General features: G+C 34.7%; 1 long non-coding RNA gene across 1 annotated transcript in view; it reads left to right on the top strand.

Annotated features, from left to right (window-relative positions):
• The window catches only part of LOC111525482, an 11,671-nt gene extending 3,672 nt beyond the window's left edge, over window positions 1-7,999 (top strand). The window contains exon 2 of the long non-coding RNA XR_002726118.1: window positions 7,647-7,999. This is a non-coding gene — a long non-coding RNA (uncharacterized LOC111525482). The remainder of the gene's footprint in view (window positions 1-7,646) is intronic.
• The last annotated feature ends 7,480 nt before the right edge of the window (window positions 8,000-15,479 follow it).

Below are 15,479 nucleotides of genomic sequence, written 5' to 3'. Positions count from 1 at the left end.
CCCTCCCCATGATAGGCCCCATTGTGTGATGTTCCCCTTCCCGAGTCCAAGTGAGCTCATTGTTCAGTTCCCACCTATGAGTGAGAACATGCGGTGTTTGGTTTTCTCTTCTTGTGATAGTTTGCTAAGAATGATGGTTTCCAGCTGCATCCATGTCCCTACAAAGGACGCAAACTCATCCTTTTTTATGGCTGCATAGTATTCCATGGTGTATATGTGCCACATTTTCTTAATCCAGTCTGTCACTGATGGACATTTGGGTTGATTCCAAGTCTTTGCTATTGTGAATAGTGCCGCAATAAACATACGTGTGCATGTGTCTTTGTAGTAGCATAATTTATAATCCTTTGGGTATATACCCAGTAGTGGGATGGCTGGGTCATGTGGTACATCTAGTTCTAGGTCCTTGAGGAATTGCCATACTCTTTTCCATAATGGTTGAACTAGTTTACAATCCCACCAACAGTGTAAAAGTGTTCCCATTTCTCCACATCCTCTCCAACACCTGTTGTTTCCTGATTTTTTAATGATTGCCATTCTAACTGGTGTGAGATGGTATCTCATTGTGGTTTTGATTTGCATTTCTCTGATGGCGAGTGATGAGGAGCATTTTTTCATGTGTCTGTTGGCTGTATGAATGTCTTGTGTAATTTTAAATGTATTTTAATAACATCATCTTATACATTTGTAGGTATTATCCCCAGTAAAAATTACTGGACATCATGTATCTTCAGCATGTTCAACAGGAGTCACATACAGTATCAAATGTTGAATGTAGATTCCAAAGGTCTGCCATAATCCAAAAAAATAAGAAGTAAATTTAGTATCTACCTCAAGCATCCCAAATTCCCAGAATTAGTGAATAGATAATATATCCTCTCCTTTCCTCGTTACTCTATATATGCATATCCTGAAGCTGCTCCTGAGTCAAGGGAAGACTTCTCCTAATAAAAGATGGCTATTTTCCAAAAAGCATGCAAGTCACCATGTTCCCTTGTTACAATCACTATTTATAGAGAATTTTATCTATAACAGAGGTATACTGGGAAGATTTTTTGGTGAACTGTCGAATGCCTGAGAATTAAAATCAACATTCAACCAGAATCAATGTTTCAAAGTTAAAATATAACCATCATAGAATGAACTTCTGCAATGTAGAAATAAATTTGAAATTCTATAAAGTAATTTAATTTTATTAGAAATTTATCATTAAAATACACTAGTCAAATTTTATAAGTTTAACATAATTATGCAGCAACAAATTGCTCCTGTGTTCACTATCTTAAATACATGTCACACAAAATAGAAACTCACTTTCAACTGAGATCAGTAAAGATTCAAGATCTTGTTTTTTTTCTGACACCTCCAAGAGGTCTGTATGTAGATACTTATATAAGGTATGTCAGATTATGTAACCATTACCAAGTCATTAAGCCTTTCTTGTTTATTAATATAAAGTAAATTATGAATATAAAGAAACATACACTCTTTAACTCCTAGAAGTAAAAGAGTGCAGTCTCAGGATGCAATCCTACAAACTGAAACTTTGCACATAGCTTCAAAAAATAGCATTTTAATATTAGATGCAGACTTAATTCATTTTTAAGTTATAGTTATTAATTCTATTATTTGTAGATATTTTTGTATTTAAAAAACAGCAACCAATTTTCCATTCTTCTCATTCATCTGCTTAAGATATAAGGAATTCCCAAGTAGGATATTTGTCCTGAAACACCCATGATCAAGATAGAATTAAACAACTCACAATTAAATATAAATGGTAAAAATTATTTTGCTCACTACTGGGAATAGTGAACATAGTGAATAATTCCAGAAAGATTAGAATTGCAATATGATAGCTTTGAAAAACATCAATATAGCTAAAAATGCCCTTTACTGTACTTATTGTCATTGATATACAGGAATAGGTCCAGGGTGACCACACTTGCATCTGATGACCATCTCACAGTGGCCATCAAATATCAAAGCAACACTGGACAATTGATACTTCTAATCCAGATTATTTATCCAGGAACTTAAAGTTTTTAATGGAAAGAGAAAGAGACAGAATTATTTTGAGATGGGTCACATTAAAGTTCTGGCTCCAAAAAGAAGTCCCAGTGTCTCTGCTGGAAAGTTTTCTGGAACTGTCCTGGTGTCAACCTTTCCTAACGTCTCTGATCCCATTAGGCATCAATATTATCTCAATAAGTTCCATTTTGTTCTTGGCATCTGTTACTTTTGACTAAAACTACCTCAGAAGTAAAGATTCTATTACTGCCATTGCCTTTCTATTACTCGCATTTAAATATTTCTTAATATTTAAATATGAAATTGAATTTTTTCCAGTTATAAATAACTTGGAGGACACAACTAGTGTATTTGAAATCGTACAATTTCAATACAGGAACAAGTAAAAATTGTCTTATCAAGTTTATCTGAATAATAAGTGCTCCAAAATTTATCTGTGGTAGTAGTAGACATGAAAATTCTCTAGGAAAGATGAAACTCTAGCAACAAATATTTCAAAACTTGTTTTGGAATGTGAACTTTTAAAAGATTTGAAGATTACACATAGGTTTTTGCAAGAATAGAAAATATTTCTATGTTTTTAAAATGGAAACGTTTTCTTGATAGCAAGCCTCTTGCTTTTCAATACCCAAATTTCTGAGCATGTATTTATTTCTCAGTACAAACGTTTTGGCCAATGGTAATATAGGAAAAAATTATATTTTAATCCCCTAAACTTTGTAAAACATTTTCATGAAAATGGTGTGCATGAAAATATTCAAGTTGCAATAAAAATACACTTGATAGGCTGGCAGAGTCAGGCATAGATATGGCTGATGATCAGTACATCACAGTGTCATACACAAGGCAAACATACCATTATGTCTTATCCTCTACCATTCTTTCAGCATGATCTTCTTTTTGACTAGTGCTGTGCAGTTAGTATTCACATTTTTTTAAGAAAAATACTGGAGGAAATTTTAGAGAATTAAAACAATTTAAGTGAAAAAACTGACTTAAATAGAAGAAAAGGTTTTTCTGCATACAAAGCATGTAATTGTTAAAAACCATGGAAATTGCTTTGAGATTAGAAGTTATGTTCTAATCAAATTAAATCCTAAACAAATAGTTCATTATTCTTACAAATGTTCATATTTCAGTTATACTCTAGGATATTTTGGGATTTTAGGCTTTCTGTGTAATGTAGGTAACATTTTTTCTAAAAGAATGGTGACAAGCTCTTGCTGGTGTTCTCAAAAAGTATATTTATTTGAAAAAACTGTTATTTTTCTGTAATTTAAATTATTCTACAGATAGAGGTAAAAAAAAACGTTTCAAAAACATCCAGCGTGAGACAGCATATGATTCTTTCTCATTATTTTCAATGCAAATAAAGGTTAAAAGAGCATAGCAAAGCCAAAAAGGATTTATTCTATAAACGCAAAAAAAAAAAAAAGTTTGATATCAATTAAAAATCATATAAAATTCGGTCAAATAAAGATCTTCATATAATACAAAGAAGGCATTTTAAAAGTTAAACATCCGTATATAATTTTTTGAGGCAGAAACCTTATGCCTAATTGTGTAATAAGCATTCTTAGTAAAGTCAGGAGTAAGAAAATTGTTACCACTTTATTTTAAATTGTTTGAAAGGTACATCAACGTAATTAAACAAGAAAATTAAGTGAGAAGCAAACTTTTTATTATGTGCAGTGATAGTTTGAATACTTGGAAACAAAAACAATTGAAATTAAAATGAGAATACCTGAAGATATCATACTATAAAAATAAAAATCCTTCATGTACACAAATAATACCAATTTAGAAAGTATAACAAAAGGGGCCGGGCACGGTGGCACATGCCTGTAATCCCAGTACTCTGGGAGGCCAAGGAGGGCAGATCACAAGGTCAAGAGATCAAGACCATTCTGGCCAACATAGTGAAACCCCATCTAAAAATACAAAAATTAGCTGGGCATAGTGGCATGCGCCTGTAGTCTCAGCTACTCAGGAGGCTGAATCAGGAGAATTGCTTGAACCCAGGAGGCGGAGGTCGCAGTGACCGTGCTACTGCAATCCAGCCTGGCAACAGAGCGAGTCTCTGTCTCAGAAAAAAAAAAAGAAAGAAAAGAAAAAAAGAAAAGGAAAAGAAAAGAAAGTATAACAAAAAGAAAGATCTTTTGCATAAGTATAAAAAATAATTTTCTTATTTCTGAGTAAATCAATCTAGAAATCAATATAACTGTATGGAAGTAAACATTAAAATTCACTTAAGTATTGTAAATGATTTGAATAAATGAAAAATACACTGTTTTCTTGTATTGTCAAATTCAATATTGTATAGATTCAATCCTTCAAAATTAACACATACAATTAATATATTCTAAGTAAAAACACCAACATATACCTCAGAGTTCTTATTCCTTTTCTATGCTTTATAAACAAAACAAGACAAAATAAATCTAAAAGTCACTTGGAAAAATCACCATATAAAATACTACCTCCGAAATGTGAATGTGTGATTAGTGAAGACTCTTCCAATAATACATTAAAATATATTGAAAAGCTACTATAATAAAACAATGCAATTCAAGTCCAAGGACTGGTACAAATTAATAAATCAATACAGTAGAATAGATCATACAGAACAAGACTCTAGTGCACATGAGGATTTAGTATATGATGAAATGGTCTCATACTACTCAGGACATTTAGGGTTATAAGTGAAAGAAACACAACTCAAACAGGTTGCTATGGCTTTAATGTTTGTGTTCCACCCAGTTGGCCCCTAAATTCTTATGTTGAAACTTAATCACCAATGTGATGGTGTTAGGAGTTGAGGCCATTGAGAGGTGAGTAAGTCATAAGGGTGGGGCCCTCATAAATGGGATTAGTGACTATTTTAGTCCATTTTGCATTGCTACAAAGGAACACACGATGCTGGGAAATTTATAAAGAAAAAGGATTTATTTTGGCTCATGTTTCTGTAAACTGTATAAGAAACACAGTGCTGGCTGCTGTTTCTGGCGAGGGCCTCAGGAAGCTTTCAACCAGGTGGAAGGCAAATAGGAAGCAGAGGTGTTATGAGAGAGCAAGAGAGAAAGGAGGTGCCAGGCTCTTTTAAACATCCTCTCTCCCACGAACTAATAGAGTGAGAATTCACTCATTACCAAGGGGACAGCACCAAGCCATTCAAGAAGAATATGCCCTCATAATCCAACACCTCATTAGGCCCCACTTCCTAAATTGGGAGTCACATTTCAACATGAGATTTGGAGAGGACAAAGATCCAAAGATACCAGTAGTCCCCAGGGAGGTGTGTTGATCCTTCCAGTACATGAGGACACACCTAGAAGGTGTCACATATAAACCAGAAAACAGGCTCTCACCAGACACTGAATCTGTTGTCACCTTAATCTTGGACTTTCCAGTCACCAGATTTGTAAGAAATAGACTTGAGCTGCTTGTAAACTACCTAGTCTGTGACATTTTGTTATAGAAGCCCAGATAGACTAAGACATTGGTTTAAGTAAAAGGGGAACTTTATTGGCTAGTAAAGCCATACCATGCGAATGCAAGATTTACAGCTATATCAATGGATATCAGGGGTTATTTTATCTGTGATAGTCTCTAGTGATTGTCACACTGCCTGGCAGAGAGAAAACAAGCAAAAAAATGTTTGTTAACTGAATGTACAGACTAAGGTGCAGCCTAGAATCCAGTATCAGGAATTGGGATGGAGAATGCAGTGATACATAAATAAAGTGGAACTTGATGCTCAGTCTCAGACAGTCATGAAACTGGAAGTAAAATTGTGTCCAAAATTTTTACTGCCACATAAGAAACACAAAATTGAGAGTGGAAGAGGAGAAAACACTAAATAAACTCTTGGTCAGACTTTGGGCATAGAATTTGGGGGAAGGGGTGCAAGTATACAGGTACACGGGGTGAAAACTAATTTATGAAGTGACAGAGCAAAGTGCAGTTTGGAGAGTAAATTGTATATATAAGCAAATAAAAAATACAGAAAATAAGTTAAAATGTCAAATGCATGTATTCAAAAAAAGAAAATAGCTTATGATTTAATAAGAGAACTTTTAAAGAGATCTATTATTTACTAAATTCTTTCTGTGTTCCAGAGAAATTTCTAAGAAATTTAGCAATCAAGAATCACTTAAACAGATCAACCATGTTATTATCCTCATTTTATGGGTGAGAAACTAAAACTCAGAGAGGTAAGCAAGTTGTATGAGATCACATAGTAAATAAGCTGAGATTCATGCTGTAGCTCTCTGATTCCAGAGCCCATACACATAAACTCTACACTAAACCTAATGTGTATGAATAAATTTGAAATGAGAACTAAATGCATTAGAAATATACATTAATTTTAAATGAATATGCTATATATATTTATGTGTGTGTGTGTATCATATCACAACACTGCATACAAGCTTTCATATTCCATTATTGTTTTAAATCAAATTTAATCTTCTTCGAACTTCCACCTGCCTGGATGGTAAGAAATTCAGTGTCACTCATTTTGAAGTCTCCTCACCACAATAGAGCCACAGGATAATATAAAATTTCTGGACAAGTGTCACAATAGAAAAGCAGGGAACATTCCTGGTCTATACTCCAAGATTGTTGCCATCTTGATTATTGCTCCCTTGGCCACATTGATGCTATTCTGAAATTCTGATAGCTACTGTCTGTCTGATAGACCCTGAGGCTTCAGACTGACTGATAGTTACCTCTTAAATGTCTTTCTATTCATCGCAGACTCAGCCCTAGAAACTTTTATGACTGCTTTTAGGTTTTAGCATCTACAACTGCAAGAGAAGTCTGCATGAAATATCTAACTTCCCTACTTGCAAAGTAAAGTAAGTACCCCTTATGCTTTCTTGAATCTTAGACAGCTACATCTGAAATGGTCTTCTTTGTAGTTGAGCAGTATGCTTTATAGTCTTGTGTTAGGTTCAGACTTCCCTTAGGAGACTTCAGTTCTGTAGTGCATAGTGCAGGCCACTGCAAAATGGTGGATAAAGGATTGCCAGGATACCAAAGTGTTGGGATATCAAGGATCTTGTGGAAGAGCATCCACGTATAGATTAATGGAATACACGAAACAACAATCAAGTCTTCAGTTGGTATATTAAGTCTCCAACTGCCCTAGCTGGCAGAGTCTGAAATTGGGTCACTAAAATCATCTCTTTCATGCCTGACTCCCTCTCTCCTGGAGTGAACAACCACTTCTCCCTCATTTTCTTCTCTAATGAGATTTAAAGTTGGAAACAGTTGAACAGTTAAGGGAGGGGTTCAGTTTCCACCAGGCTGAGCTCACAGTGGAGAGTTTACTCAGAGCAGCCCCTCCCTATGCTTGCTCCTGCTGGGCCTGGGCCATACTCCCTGGGTCTATGGCTCCTCTGGCCAAGGCCAACTCTCCAAAGCCTCCAGCCTCAGAGTCAACGTAGAAACTTTTAACCAGCCCTCTGGATGGTATATTAAAAACTGACCTGAACAGAAGCTTATTCTAAACTACTGAGACATTCAGCCATGGCACTGAACACTTTTTGAGATTCAAATAGACTCAAACTCAAGACTTTAACCCCATTTCATCATTGTTTGTATTTCAGGACCCCAGACACCTTCCATTCTTCTAGTAGTGAATCTTCTCCAAATGGACTTCTCAATCAGCCCAAAGTTTCATCCCCTTCAACAAACAGATTTCATGGGATTTGTCATTTCACTGGCAGTGTAGTTTTCCCTTATCTTAAAATTTCAGCCCATATTTAAATGATATTTAAGCTAGGAGCAATATGGAAGTTTCCATAAAATAAAACAAAGGTCTCCAACTCATTTGATCTGAATTTCTGTCAGAAATGCAGTTTTCATTATGACTATTTATACAAACTTTTATGTATTTATAGGTGTGTATAGGTATATAAAAATATGCAATAAAAATAAAACAATACAGAGTCCTGTTCTATGTAATGCAATCAGATATTTTCATTTGATTTTTTTTTAAATGCCTGTGGTAATTTTCCAGATTGATTTCATGACTCACAAAGGAGCCGCAAAAATAATTTGGAAAACACTCCTGAAAGACATTGAGGACATTGGCTAGTAGGTATTTGTCTCTCAGATGGAGATGATTAAGTCATTTTTGAAATTAGAATTCTGAGATAGGGGACTTAAATGTCTTCTTCTCTGTCATTTCTCAATAGTCTCTTGCGAATAACAAAGTTATTTATTGAAAAAGGCTAATTTCTCTTCCCTTAATGAACATTCTGCCAATCACTATGTATCTGCTACCAGTTTTAAAAATATTTAATAAGCCCCATTCACACTAAATCTCATATCAGATCACTGGTATTCCCCAAATCCACAGGGTTTTATGGGAGTTCCCACTATTCATTAATTCTTCAACATAGTAAAAATCATTATCTGAAAATTAACAACCCTAAATTCTAAGCATTTTAGTCTTCCTCATAAATATATATTTCATAAACTTTTATAATAGTGCCCAAATTGTTTCATGTATAGCTGTTATTAATTTTACCGCCATAATATTCAAGTTTAAGGAATTTCATTTTGATTCACCATGTTAAATCAAATATCCTCCAAGCTTCTAAATACTTACTGACAATAAGTTCAATTCAGTCAATATTGAGACTCTCTCATTAAACATTAAAAACTCCTGAGTTTATATAATGCCTAAAAAATAGTTCATCATGATTTTCTTCTTAGCCTTGCTCCTTTAGCTTCTCACTGCTGCAATTGAGCAGTGATGTTGACTAACTTTTAGGCACTGGTTTCCTCTGAGTTTAACCAAATTCAGATATTCATGCCATTCCAGTTCTCTGCACTGACCTTCATCTAAAAGCACACAGCAGTCTTGTAACCCACTCCCAGTTTTGGGCAATGTATGCCATCTGGACACACTTTTTCATAGCAAGCTGAAATGCCAAAGCTCCTTTTGTAAATCTCAGGTAACTTCAAACCCTTGAACTAGTCACACCTGCTCCCACTAAAAAAGGACTTTCACTGCCTATCTCTCTGAAATAATCTCACCTTTAAAAAAATGTTGTTCATTTCCCTTTTGCATGTATTACTTAGTTGGGGGAACACAGACTTTAAAAAATATTAATATAATGAGGATTTCTGACTTTTAGGGAGCAGGGAAGGTGTGGAGAAAGAAGATGCTTTATTCTTCCTTGAGTCTACAGCAGTAATGAAATCTGAGACACCAGTTCTGTGTGTGTGTGTGTGTGTGTGTGTGTGTGTGTGTGTGTGAGAGAGAGAGAGAGAGAGAGAGAGAGAGAGAGAGATAAAATGAGGTGGAAAAAGAGATTCTTGTTACAAATTCACTGTAAGCACTTAAGACTATCCTCTTTTGAGGGTTAGGGGAAGGAAGCTTATTAAGGTAGCACTGGAAAAAGTTACACATACTCTTTGTGAGCACTTTACTTTCCATTTCTTTCATTAGAATAAATATGAGATGAGATTATCATTTATTAACTTAATTTCTAAAATTGCATGACCACTGAAAAAACACAAGTTTGGAAAAAATAAAATAGAGCATATGAATTAATACTAGAAGAATCATTCTAAAAGTATGCTTTCTATTATCCCAGAGGGAAAGAATGTTTATATTTTTGAAGAACCATAAGCATTTGGGATTTAACCACCTTTGCATCCAGGAAATTTCAAAAGTAGGCTTAGTTTAGATTAGGAAAAACATAACAATAAATAGGATGGCACTCAATCTTGTGTTTTCATCATGTCCAGGGAAAGCACAGTCCTGACAAGAGAAAGAATTGATGAGGAAAAAGGAGAGTAGATGAGCAAATGAGTTATTTTCCCCTCTTTGACTGAGCAGAAATATTACTAGCGATATCATATCTAATAGAGAAGTATTACATTATCAATTTCAGGATGGTTATTGATTTTTTTTTCCATGAATGACATAGAGATAGACTTAAATTATTTTTGGTTGCATTATTATTCTTACTACCATGTGTATAATAATGGTGAAAATAAAATATAGTCATAGAGTTTTCCTCATTTTATTGAACAAGGGAGAGAAAGAGAAAAGAAAATTGAACATTCAGGAAACAGAAAATTAAAACTTTTCTTTTGTTTGCCCTAGCAATTCCAAGATCTAATTGACTCCATCTTCATTTTTGGTTGTTTTTATTTTCATTTTTAAGGTTAGCTTTGTGGTGGTTTTTTCCAAGTTTCAATTTCAGCTTAAGAATGCTCAGTATTTTAAAATGATCAGTTCTAAAGTTATTAAAAGCACATTTGATTTTATTATGGATGACCAAATTTTTATGTATGTGTGTACATATACACAAACATGAATGAAGAAAAAAATGAAAGAAAAGGAGAAAAAAGCAGGGAGGAAGCTTATCTTAGAATGTGAGTGTTGAGAGACACAATTATTCATATGAGTACTTTAGTTCTTTTTTGAGTTTCCGTTAAGTTTGCTAATAGTTTTTCTAAGTTATTTTGCAGTAATAAACAACCCCAACAATCTTAGTGGCAACAATCTTACAGCAACAACCGTTTATTTCTTGCACATGTTACTCATCCTTCACTGTTCAGTTGCGGCTTTGCCTCTTATTGTCTTCACTGCTGGACTAAGGCTTAAAGAACAGCCCTAGTTTGATCTTATGAAAGAAGAAAAGCAATGCTGCAACCATGCAATGAATGCTCTACAGGCTTCCAGTGAGCAATGCTATACATCACTTTTACTCCTGTTTCACTGGTCAGAGCTACTCATATGGCCAAGGCATTCTGTAAATAAGGCATGAATGAAGCAGAAGTAAGACTCTCTCAGGAAGGAGCATTGCACATCACATGGCAGTGGGCAGTGACGTATTCACTCTCTCCAAGTATGAGAGTAAGCAATTCCAAATAACAGTGCCGTCTATCTCAGAGTCCTTGCCAATACCTTATTCCTTATAAATTCTATATAAATTTTATTCTACAGTGACTTAGAATGAGACAACTTGGGTCTCGCTTTACTCCATTAAAAGCATACTGTTGGCCGGGCACAGTGGCTCATATCTATAATCCCAGAACTTAGGGAGGCCAAGGTGGGCAGATCACTTGAGGCCAAGGTTTTAAGACCAGCCTGGTCAACATGGTGAAACCCCTTCTCTACTAAAAATACAAAAATTACGTGGGCCTCATGGCGCACGCCTGTAATCCCAGCTACTTGGGATGCTGAGACAGGAGAATCGCTTGAACCCAGGAGACGGAGATTACAGTGCGTCAAGATGGGGCCACTGCACTCCAGCCTGGGTGATGGAATGTGATTCTGCCTCAAAAAAAAAAAAAAAAAAAAAAAGCATACTGCTGGGTTGAATCTCTCTATTTTCCGTTTCCTTGTAACTCAATAAGAGAATAATAGAAAGGGAAAGGAAGATAATTCCAGTATCAAAAAGTTTCAGTTAGAGAACTTTTATTTAAAAACCAAAGACTATTTCTGCTGCCAGTTTGCTATGAGTTGCTATAACCCATTGAATGAAATCTTCAATATGACATGCATAGGTAGATAATACATAGCAGGAACATAACTCTCAACCAAGCTGTTTTTTCTGTTTTCTTACTTGTTGAAGACGGTCACCGGAAAATACTCCAGAGCACATATATTAAACCAAGAGGGGCTCTGAGCCCCAGTATCTCCTTTTTACCTAAAAGGAAGTGTTACTGGGTTTCCCTCAGATACTCCAGAGAGAAATAATCAATCATCATTAGTAATACCAATTGCTCTCATCTGTGTCGATCACCAGCCGGGGGTAAAAGGAAGCAATTTTACCAGCACTCACTTCATTCCAGTGAAGGAGGAAAATGGAAACGGAAAGTTCTTACCAATCTGCACATAGAAGTATGGACATTTCTTCACTTTCAGGGGACAATTCAGGTTCGGTTTTCCCTTTTTCTTCTGTAAGAGTAAGACCTAAATATAATTCAGGATGTGGAAGAGAGAAGAATGAGATTTCTCCTTGTATATGAAGAGAAGGAATATGAGGGTCATATGAGAATTGTAGCTGTTGAGGCAGACTATAGACAAGTTGCCATGGCAATGACCCCTTGATTTTCGCCTTTCTTAACCCTGTACCTCACTGAACCATATCTTTTCAGAGTTTTTGTTCTTTTCCCTATTTGCTTACAAGTATTGTGGTTGTGATGAGTTAATTTTATTTTTTCTCTATGCTGTCAGTATAAAGACATAAAGAAATAATATGCTAAGTCATTTTGTGATATTTGAGCTAGAAGTTTTTCAGGTAAAAAGATTTAAAAGTAATGAAGCTACTAAAGGCATTCATTTATACGTATCATTGCCTATTCCAATTAATGGGATACTGAGAAGCAGCTTAAAGTATGTGTTGTAAATAACATATATATATCAATCCTGAAATAGACATACATAGCTTCAAATATTTTACAGCATTTCAACAAACACGGCACACAAACGATTACAATTTAAGGGCTTTCTAAATATAGGCTTTTCAAATTAACAATAAACTGCAATTTAGTAATTTTGAACAATGAATACAGCTTGTCAGGAATACAGAAAAGCATTTATTCAGAATAAATAATTATTGCCCAATCTATTAGACATGCTGTCTGCATCAAAACTATTATTTCTTTGCAACTGTACTATTTGCTAATATGATAAGACTTAATTCTATCTGAATTAAAATATTACATACACTTTCTATAACCCAATTTTTATATGTCTAAGTATATGGTGTATTTCTTCATGTGGCTCAATTTTTAGTTATCCTTAAAATAAAATATATTTTATAAAAATGATACAAATCATTTTTTTATTTTATATATTATATATTAAGTATATAACAATAAATTGCATAATTAATAAAAATAATAAAATAACTATTAAACATTATTTCATATTTTTTAACTTTATAAATTTCTCTTAAGCTGTAAAACTCTACTCCCACTCAATAATCCATCATTTTGGTTAGGTACTTTTATAATTGTACCTTTGGTTAGGTAATGTATAATTTCTTTGGATGAAAAATCTAAAACTTTAGAGTTTTTGCTGGAGGGTTCCAGGTTATTTAATATTGGTTCATTTCAACTGGATAAAATGTCAGTTCTCTAGGTTCCATTTTTATCTCCAAATAATAAAAAAATGTGGCAGTGATATACACATTTTATAGCTTCCTTGAGTAGTAAGAGTGTTCACCCTGAGACAAAGAAGATGCAGATGCAGAAGGAGTATAAGAAGCATGCCCTAGTCATTTCAGATTTAGATACTGTTTTTTGGAAAAAGAATATGGAAAAGCACAAGAGAAACAAGGCAAACTTTTAGAAATAACATTGTTTAACAGCATATTTATGTTTTTAAAATATAATATATTATGTGCTATAATATTCCCAATCAAATGTTAATGACCCTTAAAATTGTGCAATAGATTTGCTTTGCTTTGTTTCCATTCTACTTTTCTTCTACACTGTTCTTCTTTATCTGTATTGCCTGAAGAAATTAAATTTTGTGCTCATAATAGTCTCATCATGCTAATATTGGGGTGTAAAAGAATAATACTGGGGGTGTAAAAGAATACTGGGGGTGTAAAAGAATACAGCTACTTTGGAAAATAGTTTGGCAGGTTTTTATAAAACCACACACACTTATCAGATGACCCACTAATTGCATTCCTACACATTTATCCCAAAGCAATGAAAACTTATCTTCACATAAATGTTCATAGCAGGTTTATCAATAATAACCAAAAACTGGAAAAAAAATTCTTCAACAGGTGACTGGTTGAAGTTACTGTGGTACCTGGATACAGTGGAATACTACTCAGTAATACGAAGAAACAGTGAGTTACACATGCAAACATTTTAATGAATCTGAAAGGCGGTAATACAAGCCAATCTCAAAAGGTTACACATTCCAATTCTACTTATGTCTTTTGCATTCTTGAAATGACAAAATAAAATGTCTTGAAAATGAAAAACTTATAGAATTAAAATAGATTAGCAATTACCAGGGTGTTTGCATCCATTGTCATGCCCTTCACACATCTCACCACATATTCAAGTGTCGCTCTCCCTTGTGCCAGTCTGTGGGAGAAGAATAGCCAACACTGTGGAGCAAGAGTTTCACCTGGATCCTTCTTCCTTACAATACACACGCCTAAACCACCGAGGGAAGAGCAGCAAATGAGATTCCTTACTGCTTAGGGCAGGACATGATCTTTGAGAAAGACACAACCTCAAGAGCCAAGGACACAGAGCCTACCTAAGACTAAAGCCTACCTAAGACTAAACACAAAAGTATAACCGTCTTTCCCCACCCTCGCCTCTTTTGGATCAGCTTTCAGGTCCGTAAGCACAAAATAATAAGAAAAAACCATTGGGAGACGGTCAAGAACATGAAGATATTCTGCATATAGGGAAAGTCTAAGGCTGAAAGTAGTCTAGGAACATGGAGAAAAATCCTCCTGTAATTCAGCTCTTGATCCTCAAGCACAAAGTAACAGTGGAGCACCCACCTAAACCTGGAGGTGTAAAAAAACAAAGAAACAAACCAGCTTCACTGCCAGCTAGATATACTCATAACCTTAACTCACTGTCCAGGAAAGATGGTTGTCCATTTTCAGGCATCAATATTTCTCTCAACCTCTACATGACTACACGTGATGCCTGTGTATAAAATACGCACACACACATACACACACACACGTACATACCCACCCCACCCCCAACACACACCAAGGTTAAGATACAACTCAATAAGCAATCAACAAAACTAGACTTAGATAAGGCCCAGATGTTGGAATTATCAGTGAATTTTAAATAACTGTGTCCAAGATGTTAAAGGCTCTAGAGGAAAAGGTGGACATCTTTCATGAACAGATGAGGTATTTTGAAGAGATGAAAAGTATAAGAAAGAATCAAATAGTAATGCTAGAAAAAAATAGAAACATAGTAACAGAGATGAGGAAGGCCTTCAATGGGCCCAAATATATGTATACTCAACATAGTTGAAGAAAATATTAGTAAAATTCAAGATAGGTAAAAAAGAACAACCCAAACTAAGACACAAAGAGGAGAGAGAGAGAGACAGAGAGAGAAAGAGAGAGAGAGAGAGAGAAAATGACAGAGAATCCTGTGCAATGGGACAATATCAAACAGTCTAACAGATGTGTAATTGGGATACTAGAAAGAGAAGAAGGGCAAAATATATTTTTAAATATTTAAAAAATATTTTAAGGAATAGTTGAATTTTTTAATGCAATAAATTAGATCACAAAACCAAAAGCTTGGAGAACAGAAATTAATAAAAAAATACTAGGTGCAACACATTAAAAGTGCCAAGAGCCAAAGAATAAAACAAAGCAGTCAGAAGAAAAAGACATGTTATGTATAGAAGAACAATTCTACGAAGTTCAGGCCAGGAGCAGTAGCTCACTCTTATA

This window comes from Piliocolobus tephrosceles, chromosome 1 (genome assembly GCF_002776525.5).
Source record: "Piliocolobus tephrosceles isolate RC106 chromosome 1, ASM277652v3, whole genome shotgun sequence".
NCBI classification, from domain to species: domain Eukaryota; kingdom Metazoa; phylum Chordata; class Mammalia; order Primates; family Cercopithecidae; genus Piliocolobus; species Piliocolobus tephrosceles.
This window is presented reverse-complemented; position numbering and strand designations above follow the sequence as displayed.